General features: G+C 52.7%; 1 protein-coding gene across 4 annotated transcripts in view; it reads right to left on the bottom strand.

Annotated features, from left to right (window-relative positions):
* The window catches only part of LOC147709852 (NACHT, LRR and PYD domains-containing protein 12-like), a 410,205-nt gene that overhangs the window by 235,891 nt on the left and 161,841 nt on the right, over positions 1–12,473 (bottom strand). The window lies entirely within an intron of this gene.

Genomic DNA, 12,473 nt, shown 5'->3' with positions numbered 1-12,473 from the left:
AGGGAGAGAATTCCATAAATCCGCCGCCATCACGCGGAAAGAACGGCCTCCCATCCTGCTGAGCCTAAACCTAGGTTTGTTCGCCAAAAACTGGGCTTCTGATCTAAGAGATCGTGTAGGGACATAAAAAGAGATAAGGCCTGTCAAGGCCGGGGGAGAAGACAGTTTTAAAATCTTGAATGTCAGACAGAGAGCCTTAAATTTGATTCTCTGTCTGACCGGAAGCCAGTGCAAAGAGGCCAAGACAGGAGAAACCGAACATCGTCTTGGGAGGCCAACAATGGCCCGTGCAGCAGCGTTCTGCACCCTCTGGAGCCTAGTCGCCTCCGCCTGGTTGACTCCCAAGAGTAAGGCACTCCCATAGTCTATCCGAGACAGGATGGAGGCCTGCACCACCAGTTGACGTGTGGGAGGATCGAAAAATTTGAGGACTGGTCTAAGTCCTCGCAGAATACCATGACAGGTAGCTGCTGTCTTTTTCGTATGGCTGATAAAGGAAAGGTTAGAGTCCAGCCAAACTCCCAGATTTTTAACTACGTCAACTGGAGTGGGCAGTGCCCCCAGTTCGAGAGGCCACCACTGGTCTCCCCAGAGTTCCGCCTGCTTCCCCACAATCAGGACCTCGGTTTTCTTGGCATTGAGCTGTAAGCAGTTGTTACGCATCCAGCTCGCCACAGCTATCAGTCCCGCCTGGAATCTGGGCGCAGTCACCTCAGGGTTCCCACTGAGTGTCACCGCCAGCTGCGTGTCATCGGCATACGATGTCATCGTAAGGCCATACTGCCTGACGACGGCAGCCAGCGGTTTCACATACAGGTTGAATAAAGTGGGACTGAGGGCAGAGCCCTGAGGGACTCCCAGATCCAAAGAGTGGTAAGAGGACTGGCCAGGTGGAATGGCTACCTTGAAAAACCGGTCCGAGAGGAATGAGCGGAACCACGCGAGGGCCTTCCCGACTATCCCTACCTCCTCCAGACGTCGCAACAGGATGTCATGAGACACCGTGTCGAACGCGGCGCTCAGGTCTAACAATAGGAGCGCCGCGGTCTGCCCCGCATCCAACACTGTCCGCAGATGCTCGATCATGAAGAGCAAAGCCGTTTCAGTGCTGTGCTGAGCACGAAACCCATTTTGACTCTCGTCTAAGATATTGTTGCGCGAGAGGTGGGCCGACAGAGTGGTATTAACGTGAGCCTCAGTGACCTTGGCGGTCCAAGGCAGGAGGGAGATGGGCCGGTAGTTCTCCGGAAGCAAGGGGTCAGCATTCGGTTTTTTCAAAATAGGCTTGACCACAGCCTGCTTCCAGGATAAAGGAACTACGCCCTCACTGAGGGAGAGATTAATAAGCTCCAGTATGGGCTCACGACAGAGGGGCGGGAGGGAGGCGAAGAGTTCCGGCTTCAGAGGATCTAAGGGAGAGCCCGATTTGATTTTGAGGCTCAGAATGTCAAATACCTCATTCGACATAGTCGGCAGGGTTGACAGGGTTTCCGACACCAAGACTTCTACGTCGCTAGGAGCATCCCCGGGGGCAGCTGGTGCAAAGCCTCGGTAGATTTTCTGTACTTTCTCGACGAAAAAGGATGCTAGGCTTTCACAGTGCGAGTCTGTACAGATTTCTTGCGAGGTGGCCCGTTTCCCCATCAGATCCTTAAGTACCTTAAAGATCAACTTAGAGGGGTTGGGGCTGTTGGAAAACTCAGCTGCATAATATGCGGCCCGGGTTTGACAGATAGCTCTGTGGTAAGACTTGAGCTGGGCAAAGTACGATGATTTTAGCACGGGATCGAAAGCTTTTCTCCATGCCCTCTCAGCTTGACGACAAGTTCTCTTATGTTCGGCAAGAATCTCATTATACCACGGGCTATGGCTTTTCGCATGACATTTAGCCCACCGCAAAGGTATAAGAGAATCGAGGGCGGTAAGAACCCAATTGCAGAATTGATCATATCCCTGTTCTACATTCTGCAATTTGCCCAGGGGATGTGCCTCTAATATCCTGACAAACTCCTCCAGCTGAAGTTTACGCCAGCTGCGCTTCAAACTCTGTTTACCTACTGGTTTCAGTTGGGGAGTGTCAAGAGGACATGACACTCTAACCAATAAATGGTCAGTCCAACCCACCACCATCGGGTCAGCTGATCTAGCCCGAGCTAAAGTAGTAAAAAAAGGATCCAATATGTGTCCTCCTATGTGGGTGGGGGAGGTGACCAGTTGGTCAAGCTGCAAAGCTTCTAAATCCGCCAGAAAAGAGCTGATGGAAGGAGAAGATGACTGATCCAGATGTATATTTAAATCCCCTACAATGTTAAAGTTGGAACATGTAGCGGACATGTATTGGCTGTTCAATGTATCCTTCCGACTCATAGACAGGGCTCCCATCGCATTGTGTGAGGGACTATTTTACATCAGAAGAGTACACTCAATCATCACACTTTTTATCACAGTCAGTTATGTATCTCACATAGGGTTCTTACACAGAAATCAATCCTTTTTTGCTGTTCTTCGGCTGCAGTAGGAGTTCCAAGACCTAGGTCAGGACCGGCCCGACCTTAAGATTCCAGCACTATGGAGTTGCCTCATTCCAGACCTGGACAGCCTGACCCCCCAATGGCTGCCTGACCCTCCAATGGCTGCCGCAAAGTCTTGTGAGATCAATGACATAAACGACAATCTTTCGAGACTTCAGTGGCCTTCCAATATGTTTTCTTTTGCTGCTGGGGTGGGGGGGGGGGGGGGGTGGGTACACTATCCACTGCACACAGAGGGGTCATGGGTCAGTAGCTTACAGCGTTTGGTTGCTTGGGGTCCTGGCTGCTGAGAGTGGCCGCCACATTTGGATCAGCACCCAGCAGTGTGCCCTGGGGAAGCACATTACAAAGAGGAGGAGGATGCCAGGGGCGCAGGCAGGTGGTCTGAGGTGCCAGGGTGCCCACCCACCAGCCTGATTCTGTCTTCAAGGACTCGACTAGCCCTGCCGTCTCCCTCCTTCGGTCCACTTCCCCTTCCCTAAAGCGATATGACTACAATTACAGCATGATCCTACATATATGCAAGATATCATATATGTGCACAGATGTGTGACACGTTAATGGCCCTTACAGTCTTTTGCATTCATATGAGATTCAGTCATGCGTGAAATATTCTCTAGACAGGTCTCAGGCACTTTTCCTTGTTGACCTAAATCACAGACAAGCAGAACAAAGATTCCAATAGGTTTCTCCAGTAATTAAGTTGTCGGTGAGGTGCAATCACCTCTTATAAATGTGAGCTGACTGCTGTGCCAGGCTTTAGTAAACTAAGGCCAGTCGTGTTTGTTTGCCCAACAGCGGGGTGAGGGGGGTTGTTATATTGGAGCAGAATGGCAGTGCATAAGACCCAGTTCTGATCACATCAGATCCTGCGTGTAAGAAAGTGGGTTATTAGTTCTGCTGGACATGGGTCCTTCACAAGTAACAAGTCTGCAGCTTTCTGTCTTCGGGGAGCCAGGTACCCCGTTGTAGCACTTGACTCTCTCAAGAAGGCGAGGCAGGACATCCCACGGTCTGCTCAGGGGAGAGAAGCAGTCTAGCTAGCCCCCCAGTCTGCAGCTTTCTGTCTTCGGGGAGCCAGGTACCCCGTCATAGCACTTGACTCTCTCAAGAAGGCGAGGCAGAGCACCCCACGGTCTGCTCTGGGGAGAGAAGCAGGCTAGCTAGCCCCCCAGTCTGCAGCTTTCTGTCTTCGGGGAGCCAGGTACCCCGTCATAGCACTTGACTCTCTCAAGAAGGCGAGGCAGAGCACCCCACGGTCTAATCAGGGGAGAGAAGCAGGCTAGCTAGGCCCCCAGTCTACAGCTTTCTGTCTTCGGGGAGCCAGGTTCCCCGTTGTAGCACTTGACCCTCTCAAGAAGGCGAGACAGAGCACTCCACGGTCTGCTCAGGGGAGAGAAGCAGGCTAGCTAGGCCCCCAGTCCGCAGCTTTCTGTCTTCGTGGAGCCAGGTATCCCGTTGTAGCACTTGACTCTCTCAAGAAGACGAGGCAGAGCACTCCACGGTCTGCTCAGGGGAGAGAAGGAGGCTAGCTAGCCCCCAAGTCTGCAGCTTTCTGTCTTCGGGGAGCCGGGTACCCCGTTGTAGCACTTGACTCTCTCAAGAAGACGAGGCAGAGCACTCCACGGTCTGCTCATGGGAGAGAAGGAGGCTAGCTAGCCCCCCGGTCTGCAGCTTTCTGTCTTCGGGGAGCCGGGTACCCCGTTGTAGCACTTGACTCTCTCAAGAATGCGAGGCAGAGCACTCCACGGTCTGCTCAGCGGGAGAGAAGGAGGCTAGCTAGCCCCTCCTCCCCCCGTCTGCAGCTTTCTGTCTTCGGGGAGCCAGGTACCCCGTTGTAGCAGTTGACTCTCTCAAGAAGGCGAGGCAGAGCACCCCACGGTCTGCTCAGGGGAGTAAGCGTGCCAGCCCCCAAGTCTACAGCTTTCTGTCTTCGGGGAGCCAGGTACCCCGTTGTAGCACTTGACTCTCTCAAGAAGGTGAGGCAGAGCACCCCACAGTCTGCTCAGGGGAGAGAAGCAGGCTAGCTAGCCCCCCAGTCTGCAGCTTTCTGTCTTCGGGGAGCCAGGTACCCCATTGTAGCGCTTGACTCTCTCAAGAAAGCGAGGCAGAGCACCCCACTGTCTGCTCAGGGGAGAGAAGCAGGCTAGCTAGCCCCCCAGTCTGCAGCTTTCTGTCTTCAGGGAGCCAGGTACCCCGTTGTAGCACTTGACTCTCTCAAGAAGGCGAGGCAGAGCACCCCACGGTCTGCTCAGGGGAGAGAAGCAGGCTAGCTAGCCCCCCAGTCTGCAGCTTTCTGTTTTTGGGGAGCCAGGTACCCTATTGTAGCGCTCGACTCTCTCAAGAAGGCGAGGCAGAGCACCCCACGGTCTTCTAAGGGGAGAGAAGCAAGCTAGCTAGCCCCCCAGTCTGAAGCTTTCTGTCTTCGGGGAGTCGGGTACCCCGTTGTAGCTCTTGACTCTCTCAAGAAGGCGAGGCAGAGCACTCCACGGTCTGCTCAGGGGAGAGAAGCAGGCTAGCTAGCCCCCCAGTCTGCAGCTTTCTGTCTTCAGGGAGCCAGGTACCCCATTGTAGCGCTTGACTCTCTCAAGAAGACGAGGCAGAGCACTCCATGGTCTGCTAAGGGGAGAGAAGGAGGCTAGCTAGGCCCCCAGTCCGCAGCTTTCTGTCTTCGTGGAGCCAGGTACCCCGTTGTAGCACTTGACTCTCTCAAGAAGACGAGGCAGAGCACTCCACGGTCTGCTCAGGGGAGAGAAGGAGGCTAGCTAACCCCCCAGTCTGCAGCTTTCTGTCTTCGGGGAGCCAGGTACCCCATTGTAGCACTTGACTCTCTCAAGAAGGCGAGGCAGAGCACCCCACAGTCTGCTCATGAGAGAGAAGGAGGCTAGCTAGCCCCCCGGTATGCAGCTTTCTGTCTTCGGGGAGCCGGGTACCCCGTTGTAGCACGTGACTCTCTCAAGAAGGCGAGGCAGAGCACTCCACGATCTGCTCAGGGGAGAGAAGGAGGCTAGCTAGAACCCCCACACCCCGCCTGCAGCTTTCTGTCTTCGGGGAGCCAGGTACCCCGTTGTAGCAGTTGACTCTCTCAAGAAGGCGAGGCAGAGCACCCCACGGTCTGCTCAGGGGAGAGAAGCGTGCCAGCCCCCAAGTCTGCAGCTTTCTGTCTTCGGGGAGCCAGTTACCCCGTTGTAGCACTTGACTCTCTCAAGAAGGCGAGGCAGAGCACCCCACAGTCTGCTCAGGGGAGAGAAGCAGGCTAGCTAGCCCCCCAGTCTGCAGCTTTCTGTCTTCGGGGAGCCAGGTACCCCATTGTAGCGCTTGACTCTCTCAAGAAGGCGAGGCAGAGCACCCCACTGTCTGCTCAGGGGAGAGAAGCAGGCTAGCTAGCCCCCCAGTCTGCAGCTTTCTGTCTTCGGGGAGCCAGGTACCCCATTGTGATTCAGAAAAGGCGGTGGTGGTAATGAACAGAGTGTCTGAATTAAGCTGACCACTCTTACCAGTCCAAAGATCAGGGCTTGATCTATCACCGTTTTTTAGCTCACTGCACCATCCCAGCTCAGAACTTGGCTATATGCAAATTAGTCTGACCCTGGCCCAGTGCATCATGGGAACAGGGCAGACCAAACTACCAAGCCAATTCTTATACTGGGAAGGAAACAAGCTACCGGGGACCGGTTTCTGGCATTTCAGCCGTCTTCGGCCCGGCTTGCTTGAATCCTGATGGTGCAATGAGCAAGGGACTCACATCTGAGTATACCCTTCCACGCTTGTGGTGGACAAAAATGATTCAGAAAAGGGAGTGGTGATGAACAGAGTGTCTGAATTAAGCAGACCACTCTTACCCAGTCCAAAGATCAGGGCTTGATCCATCACCGTTTTTTAGCTCACTGCACCATCCCAGCTCAGAACTTGGCTATATGCAAATTAGTCTGACCCTGGCCCAGTGCATCATGGGAACAGGGCAGACTAAACTACCAAGCCAATTCTTCACCAGAAAGGTGATATAGCCAAGTTCTGAGCTGGGATGGTGCAGTGAGATAAATAACGGTGATGGTTTAAGCCCTGATCTTTGCACTGGGTAAGAGTGGTCTGCTTAATTCAGACACTCTGTTCATCACCACCCCCTTTTCTGAATCTTTTTTGGCCACTATAGGCGTGGCAGGGTATACTCAGACATGAGTCCCTTTCTCATTGCACCATCCGGATTCAAGCAAGCCGGGCCGAAGAAGGCTGAAATGCCAGAAACCGGTCCCCGGTAGCTTGTCTCCTTTCTGGTGAAGAATTGGCTTGGTAGTTTAGTCTGTCCTGTTCCCATGATGCACTGGGCCAGGGACAGACTGATTTGCATATAGCCAGGTTCTGAGCTGGGATGGTGCAGTGAGATAAATAACGGTGATGGATCAAGCCCTGATCTTTGGACTGGGTAAGAGTGGTCTGCTTAATTCAGACACTCTGTTCATCACCACCCCCTTTTCTGAATCGTTTTTGGCCACTATAGGTGTGGCAGGGTATACTCAGACATGAGTCCCATTCTCACTGCACCATCCGGATTCAAGCAAGCCGGGCTGAAGAAGGCTGAAATGCCAGAAACCGGTCCCCGGTAGCTTGTCTCCTTTCTGGTGAAGAATTGGCTTGGTAGTTTAGTCTGCCCTGTTCCCATGATGCATTGGGCCAGGGACAGACTGATTTGCATATAGCCAGGTTCTGAGCTGGGATGGTGCAGTGAGATAAATAATGGTGATGGATCAAGCCCTGATCTTTGGACTGGGTAAGAGTGGCCTGCTTAATTCAGACACTCTGTTCATCACCACCCCCTTTTCTGAATCGTTTTTGGCCACTATAGGTGTGGCAGGGTATACTCAGACATGAGTCCCTTTCTCACTGCACCATCCGGATTCAAGCAAGCCGGGCCGAAGAAGGCTGAAATGCCAGAAACCGGTCCCCGGTAGCTTGTCTCCTTTCTGGTAAAGAATTGGCTTGGTAGTTTAGTCTGCCCTGTTCCCATGATGCACTGGGCCAGGGACAGACTGATTTGCATATAGCCAGGTTCTGAGCTGGGATGGTGCAGTGAGATAAATAACGGTGATGGATCAAGCCCTGATCTTTGGACTGGGTAAGAGTGGTCTGCTTAATTCAGACACTCTGTTCATCACCACCCCCCTTTTCTGAAACAGGTACCCCATTGTAGCGCTTGACTCTCTCAAGAAGGCGAGGCAGAGCACCCCACGGTCTGCTCAGGGGAGAGAAGGAGGCTAGCTTGCCCCCCAGTCTGCAGCTTTCTGTCTTCAGGGAGCCAGGTACCCCGTTGTAGCACTTGACTTTCTCAAGAAGGCGAGGCAGAGCATCCCACGGTCTGCTCAGGGGAGAGAAGCAGGCTAGCTAGCCCCCCAGTCTGCAGCTTTCTGTTTTTGGGGAGCCAGGTACCCCATTGTAGCGCTCAACTCTCTCAAGAAGGCGAGGCAGAGCACCCCACGGTCTTCTAAGGGGAGAGAAGCAAGCTAGCTAGCCCCCCTGTCTGAAGCTTTCTGTCTTCGGGGAGTCGGGTACCCCGTTGTAGCTCTTGACTCTCTCAAGAAGGCGAGGCAGAGCACTCCACGGTCTGCTCAGGGAAGAGAAGCAGGCTAGCTAGCCCCCCAGTCTGCAGCTTTCTGTCTTCGGGGAGCCAGGTACCCCATTGTAACGCTTGACTCTCTCAAGAAGGCGAGGCAGAGCACCCCACTGTCTGCTCAGGGGAGAGAAGCAGGCTAGCTAGCCCCCCAGTCTGCAGCTTTCTGTCTTCAGGGAGCCAGGTACCCCATTGTAGCGCTTGACTCTCTCAAGAAGGCGAGGCAGAGCACCCCACTGTCTGCTCAGGGGAGAGAAGCAGGCTAGCTTGCCCCCCAGTCTGCAGCTTTCTGTCTTCAGGGAGCCAGGTACCCCGTTGTAGCACTTGACTCTCTCAAGAAGGCGAGGCAGAGCATCCCACGGTCTGCTCAGGGGAGAGAAGCAGGCTAGCTAGCCCCCCAGTCTGCAGCTTTCTGTTTTTGGGGAGCCAGGTACCCCATTGTAGCGCTCGACTCTCTCAAGAAGGCGAGGCAGAGCACCCCACGGTCTTCTAAGGGGAGAGAAGCAAGCTAGCTAGCCCCCTCCCCCCCCCCGTCTGCAGCTTTCTGTCTTCAGGGAGCCGGGTACCCCGTTGTAGCACTTGACTCTCTCAAGATGGCGAGGCAGAGCACTCCACGGTCTGCTCATTGGAGAGAAGGAGGCTAGCTAGCCCCCCCTCCCCCCGGCTGCAGCTTTCTGTCTTCGGGGAGCCAGGTACCCCGTTGTAGCAGTTGACTCTCTCAAGAAGACGAGGCAGAGCACCCCACTGTCTGCTCAGGGGAGAGAAGCAGGCTAGCTAGCCCCCCAGTCTGCAGCTTTCTGTTTTTGGGGAGCCAGGTACCCCATTGTAGCGCTCGACTCTCTCAAGAAGGCGAGGCAGAGCACCCCACGGTCTTCTAAGGGGAGAGAAGCAAGCTAGCTAGCCCCCCGTCTGCAGCTTTCTGTCTTCAGGGAGCCGGGTACCCCGTTGTAGCACTTGACTCTCTCAAGAAGGCGAGGCAGAGCACTCCACGGTCTGCTCAGGGGAGAGAAGGAGGCTAGCTAGCCCCACCCCCTCCCCCGTCTGCAGCTTTCTGTCTTCGGGGAGCCAGGTACCCCGTTGTAGCAGTTGACTCTCTCAAGAAGGCGAGGCAGAGCACCCCACGGTCTGCTCAGGGGAGAGAAGCGTGCCAGTCCCCAAGTCTGCAGCTTTCTGTCTTCAGGGAGCCAGGTACCCCGTTGTAGCACTTGACTCTCTCAAGAAGGCGAGGCAGTACACTCCACGGTCTGCTCAGGGGAGAGAAGGAGGCTAGCTAGCCCCCCAGTCTGCAGCTTTCTGTCTTCGGGGAGCCAGGTACCCCATTGTAGCGCTTGACTCTCTCAAGAAGACGAGGCAGAGCAACCCACTGTCTGCTCAGGGGAGAGAAGGAGGCTAGCTAACCCCCCAGTCTACAGCTTTCTGTTTTTGGGGAGCCAGGTACCCCATTGTAGCGCTCGACTCTCTCAAGAAGGCGAGGCAGAGCACCCCACGGTCTGCTCAGGGGAGAGAAGCAGGCTAGCTAGCCCCCCAGTCTGCAGCTTTCTGTCTACGGGGAGCCAGGTACCCCATTGTAGCACTTGACTCTCTCAAGAAGGCGAGGCAGAGCACCCCACAGTCTGCTCAGGGGAGAGAAGCAGGCTAGCTAGCCCCCCAGTCTGCAGCTTTCTGTCTTCGGGGAGCCAGGTACCCCATTGTAGCGCTTGACTCTCTCAAGAAGGCGAGGCAGAGCACTCCACGGTCTGCTCAGGGGAGAGAAGCAGGCTAGCTAGCCCCCCAGTCTGCAGCTTTCTGTCTTCGGGGAGCCAGGTACCCCATTGTAGCACTTGACTCTCTCAAGAAGACGAGGCAGAGCACTCCACGGTCTGCTCAGGGGAGAGAAGGAGGCTAGCTAGCCCCCCAGTCTGCAGCTTTCTGTCTTCGGGGAGCCAGGTACCCCATTGTAGCGCTTGACTCTCTCAAGAAGGCGAGGCAGAGCACCCCACTGTCTGCTCAGGGGAGAGAAGCAGGCTATCTAGCCCCCCAGTCTGCAGCTTTCTGTTTTTGGGGAGCCAGGTACCCCGTTGTAGCAGTTGACTCTCTCAAGAAGTCGAGACAGAGCACCCCACGGTCTGCTCAGGGGAGAGAATCAGGCCAGCCCCCCAGTCTGCATGCCCCCAACAACACCCTATAAATCCGGTCCAGGCAGTGCCTCTGACTTCTAATAAGAAAAGGTCCTTTAGTACACACACATTACTTAATACTAACAATCAATGTACAATTATATAGAATGTGGGAGGTGAAATGGGTATGGTCCCGCCTTGCTTACAGTTTATAACCCTACCAAATATTAACCCTACAACCAAAATACTCTCCACATATCCTAGACACAATACAGTGGGGGGCAGTTATTGAATACCAGACCTACTAGCTTTGTCAGAGTGTCATCATACTAATAACAGTAGAAAGAAGTCATGATTATCCAATCCACTGCCATTATATCACCAACGATGGCGCCATCTTACAATGGGATTCATTAGGGTGCGTAATCGCTCATTATCAACTTTGTGATTATCAATAAGACATCTCACACCTCTAAGGATAGTAACCTCTTACAACGAAAATGATTCGCTGCACAGGGAAGGTTGCATTTTGCACCAAAACGTGTATAAAATCCCAAGGGAAGGAAAAATCTAGACTAATTGATATGTAGTATCTGAGACTAAAAAGTCTGTGCAATTCATGATAAATAGCTGGAGGATCTAAAATTGGTATTCTTACCTAGACACCCTCCCAAATCAATGGCTCAGAATGGAATTACTAAGCGTGAGAGTAGGTATTAATCCTGCTCGAGCCAATGATAAAATAAAAAGAATTCTGATGGACCCTGACGGCAGTTGTAAATGCGGGATGGGCTTGAAATGCAATTGTTTAAACATTTTAATGGATTGCCAAAAATTGCTAGACCAACGAAAATTGTTCCTATGTTCAGTTTTCTTAAAGTATGGCATTGGGTCACGGACGCACGCAATTCAGCTCCTTATGGACATGCAGTATCTCGATATTGTATTATCAGTGGAGAAGTTTATCCAGGCTGCTAAAAGGGTATTTATGGAATAGGGAATGGAGGAGTTGACTGTGAATTGATAAAGAAAAATTTCAAACTGTGTAATTTTAAATGTTTTAAATAGAAATGTAAAATGCTTGGATCACACATGCATTAGATGTGCTAATAAATAGAGTATGGAATTGCTTTAACAAAATTAAGGTTGATGATAGGAAAAATAGATTATTATAATGTAAGGAGACAATGAATTTGTAATATATATATTTTTTTATTTTATTTTTATTTTTTATTTTAATGATGGCTCTTTTGCAATTTTAAACAAATGCTGTGATGTATTGTGTTTTAGGTTGTTTAGGTTGTTTAAAGACCTATGGTCTAATTAAACTTACTTTTTGAACTTGCATTTTCAACCGGGGGTGCACTTCAGCCACCAGGAGTCTTTCCTCTGACCTCCCGGCCTCTTAATATTGGAAATCCTGGGGAGCCTGATTTTACTGTTCTCTCTCCTCACCCAGAGCATGTCTCCTGTCTGGGCACCGGCACTACTCCTGGACCCAGGGCTGTCCTCAGTAGCACCTCCTGGGCAGAGTGCCCTCCCTGCCTGCCCTATCCACGTCCCCTGCCCTCCTCTGGCCACTTGCAGAGCCCCTCGATCACAGGAAGTCAGCCCTCCCTCCCTCAGGAAGTCGCACTCTCTGGGGGAACCCTCCAGGACCCGCTTCAGAAGGTCCATCCCTCTACTGACCCAAGAGGGTGCAGGAGGGCAGTGCCACCATCCCTTTACTGTCCCAAGAGGGTGCAGGAGGGCAGTGCCACCAGCCCCGGTGTGGTATTGGGTTCCCAAGGCCTACATGCTCCGAAGATAACCCACTTACACCGAAAGAACTGTTGGCACGGAAACTGAAAAATGCAAAGAACAAGTTTATTAAAACCCCATGGGGTGGTGGTACATTCCTACAGCACCCTTCGGTAATGCAAGAAGTATCACACCGAACATCGGTGTGACCCCCTCTTTTATACGTTTACAGGTAATAAAAAGGACAGGCGGCACAAAGTTACAGAACATTATGTACATATATGGTCATGTTTTGGAACACTGCCAGCTCATTGGAGGGTTTCAAACCCACTGGTCAGTGTGCGGCACATTCCTAAGGGGTGACTGGTCAATGGGGACTGCGCATGTACAGGCTTGACCATTACTAAAAATAGCCTGTTGCTGGGCAAACTCAAGTGGTCAGTGGTACGGACAACGGACTAAAGGCCATTCTGGCCACGAGGCCGCTCATGATCTAAGATG

Source organism: Lissotriton vulgaris, chromosome 6 (assembly GCF_964263255.1).
Source record: "Lissotriton vulgaris chromosome 6, aLisVul1.2, whole genome shotgun sequence".
Lineage (NCBI taxonomy): Eukaryota > Metazoa > Chordata > Amphibia > Caudata > Salamandridae > Lissotriton > Lissotriton vulgaris.
The sequence above is the reverse complement of the archived record's forward strand: the minus strand, read 5'-3'. Positions and strand labels throughout refer to the sequence as shown.